The 3,464-nt window shown below is 34.7% G+C and overlaps 1 long non-coding RNA gene across 1 annotated transcript; it reads right to left on the bottom strand.

Moving 5' to 3' along the window:
* Window positions 1-248: 248 nt before the first annotated feature.
* On the bottom strand, window positions 249-3,245 carry LOC134067773 (uncharacterized). Its single transcript, XR_009936558.1, has 5 exons — window positions 2,947-3,245; window positions 2,279-2,367; window positions 2,056-2,137; window positions 1,634-1,708; window positions 249-644 (listed from the first exon to the last, which is right to left on the bottom strand). It is a non-coding gene; the product is annotated as an uncharacterized LOC134067773 (long non-coding RNA).
* Between the last annotated feature and the right edge of the window lie 219 nt (window positions 3,246-3,464).

The raw sequence follows: 3,464 nt of genomic DNA, 5'->3' as shown, positions 1-3,464 counted from the left end.
GGACGCTGCAACTGAAGGAAGGGGCTAAACGCGATAAAAACGGTCTCCACTGACCTATACCCATACAGAAAAATAACATATTGACATATATGCAGCTTGAATATATTCCAGTATAAGGGCATCTATGTTAAATACATATATTTACATCTATGTTAAATACATATATTTACATATATGTTAAATACATATATTTACATATATGTATCAATATATGTCAACATATAAGTACATGTTTGAAATTGGCCACTTTCTTATATTTTCTGCATATAATTAAATATATTTAAATATATTGCACTAAGAAGAATGATCACGTGACCCTTGATGAAAGTTGTGATCACATGACCTATATATTTCAGACTTATATTTCTCACATATATTCTGATATATTGTTCAAATATAGGGCATATTCTACTATGGTTTCATGTTTTCTGCATTTACAATTGTTTTCACTATAGTATTTACTTAAAATTAACCATAGTATCATTATAAAGAGGAAGAAACACACAACTCTTCTGTTTTCTTTTGTTGAATTTATTTAAAAATGGCCATTTTTGTTTTTGTACTGACATCACAGTTCTGCAAGTTTGGCATTAATTGCATGGCCCAGCAATCTTGAGGGAGTGCCTGAATCTCTTCTAGGTGGCCTATGGAAAAGACAGAACATATACAAATAGAACATGCAAAATATTAGTGACAACCACAGATGCTAAAGTACAGAATCACAATAATTGGAGAGAAATACAAAGCCAGTTGGAGAGAAAGACATACGTTATGTAAAATAAAATAAATTCATCCATTATAGTCTTTTTTCTATTATTTACTTACAGCAATACCTTTTTACATTTAAGTTTAGTTTGACTTTGTTATAAGTGAAAATCAGCTCTATTGAAATTATCTTGCAAGATAATTTAGTTTATCTTACAAAAGTGGTATTTCCACAAAACAAGAAACTTTTATTTGCAGGATTCGCCAATAGAAGTAGATTTTCACTTATAACAAGGTCAAACAAGTGTACATCAAGTGCAAACATGTCTAAAGATGTATCGATATATGCACATAATAGATCAAATAAACACGCAATTGGGAACAAAATGATTCATACCCCTGGAATTATTCATTTAATGTTGATTTTCCCTTAACCAATGTTTGTTCTGACTGAAAATGACATTGCCACATGCCAAAAGGTTGTAAGACCATGTGCTAGAAACATGGAACTTTTTTTACATTTTGATGATAAATGGCATGTGGCAGTGTCATGTTCAGTCAGAACAAACATATTGGTCAAGAGGAAATCAACATTAAATCGATATTTGCCATGAGCAGTATCCAGGATCCATGACATAACTGCAAGTCAATAAGGCAAAATCATGAGGAAAATCTGCCTGTCTCTATGGATATTTAACATAGGGGTGTCTTTAAAGGTTGGACTTTTCCTAAATTAAGGCATTGAGATCAATTTCCAAAAGATGATTTCAACTTCAACATGGGGGTCCAAACTTATGCATATGACTGTAGCCGATATGAATATGAATAATGTTCATAACTGTATATTCACTTAAGGTTATCTCACTTCAAAAAAATATTGCATAGAAATACAAAGTGAGTTGGAGAGAAAGACATACAACAAACTCACCCATTATGGCCTTAACCCTTTAAGGGTCCAGGAACTCCTTTTGCTCCCCCGTCTGCAACTCTTAAGACTTGCCCCCTGAAAAAATTGCACAATCAATTAGATCCTCAAATAGTTTACTACTGAAAAGATCGATGATGGTGAGGTGAAAATGTGAAGCAGTCCACACAGATAGCCTAACATTTTTAAATGAGACAACACAACTAACTCATACACAGGAGAGACATAGAGAATTACACAGATAAAGCATTCAGTATCGTTCTGAATCAACTGTAACAATCTTAATGCACAAGCAGGCCAGGTAACAGTGTACAATAGTCCAGCTTGGAAATAACCATAATCTGTACAATAAGCTGTGTGGAATCTTGTGTCAGATAAGGTCTGATCTTCCTAATGTTGTAAAGGATAAAAACACAAACACTTACACCAGGTTGAGAGCAGCAGCCATAGTAGCAGGTAGTGCCATCAGGACAGACTGATTTTGCTCTGGACAGTTCATAGAGCCCACTACAAAGTCATAACCAACAGACACATGAAAGGAAGGGTTAAACTAAACATTTACAAACACAAATATATGCACACATACCAATGCTATATGCAATTATGTGTGTGTGTGTGTGTGTGTGTCTACCTGGTGAGTGAACTCACTTGCAGGCTTGTAATGGGCTTTGGAAGTGACAATATTCCAGAATAAACCCAGCGGTCTCAGGGCAGCAGTCCTCCACACAACACACCGCCTGCAAACAGAAGGAACAGAAGGAGGCTAAAATTAATAAGTTGCAAACACAGAGATCTATAGTTCCTGAAATCAGGGGGTGAGATAACGTATAGCACTATGTAAGTATGTATATTATGCATCAACACTACATGTATTACCTTTAAATAATGTTAACTACCCATGTCCCATGGAAGTTTGCAACGTAACTCTATTAAGTAACGTTAACAACTTTCATACTTCAGCCTGCATGGTAATAGCCCCTTTAAATGTACTGTTGGCTAAGCTACTTGCGCCTGATATTTAATTCAAACTAAAGCTGTACATTCATAAAGACATCTCTGACTGAATTATTGCTAGATATATTAACTACCATTCCAGATATTCCTCATAATGAAGTTGGTTACTGTAAACGTTAACATTAACAGCTAACATCGCTAACGTTAGTGATGTTAGCTCGCTAGCTATATGCTAACTAATTATGATTCTAATCTAACACTATCAAATCATAATCACTTTGGTTGAGATTTCATTATGAAAACAATACATTTCTAATAGATTCCCGTTTTCAATTGGCATACGAAAGTACTGTAATTCTTACCTTGAATATGATGATGACGGCAGAGTTTGTTCAGCTTACATACAGCAAGCTTCATGACAGAAAAGTGACAGTTGAAGTGTGACTTGTGGCTGGAGTTGAAAAGTCAGTTGGGGTGGGGGATGGGAATTTCTGTGTGTGCGCATGCACTTTTAAAAAATCTATTCAGTGAATATATTCAGCACATAGACTTACATGTAAGATATTCACATATATGTTAGTGCTGGGTTCCGCATATACTTGCATCTATTCAGTGAATATATTCAGCACATAGACTTTCATGTAAGATATCCACATATATGTTACAGTGCTTGGTTCCACATATACTTGCATATATACATACTGGTACTATATATGTATTCAATATATTTTAGCCATCTATTTAAACATATGCTGGATGCAGCTGCATATATGTGCATATATTTTTTCCATGGATTTTTCTGTATGGGTATCACCTCGGTAAAGTTGGAAATGAGGTCCTATGTCCAAAATTCCGAACTATTCCTTTAAAGCATTCCACC

Source organism: Sardina pilchardus, chromosome 20 (genome assembly GCF_963854185.1).
Source record: "Sardina pilchardus chromosome 20, fSarPil1.1, whole genome shotgun sequence".
Classification (NCBI taxonomy): Eukaryota; Metazoa; Chordata; class Actinopteri; order Clupeiformes; family Clupeidae; genus Sardina; species Sardina pilchardus.
Note: the sequence above shows the minus strand (reverse complement) of the source record. Positions and strands in the feature narration are given on the sequence as shown.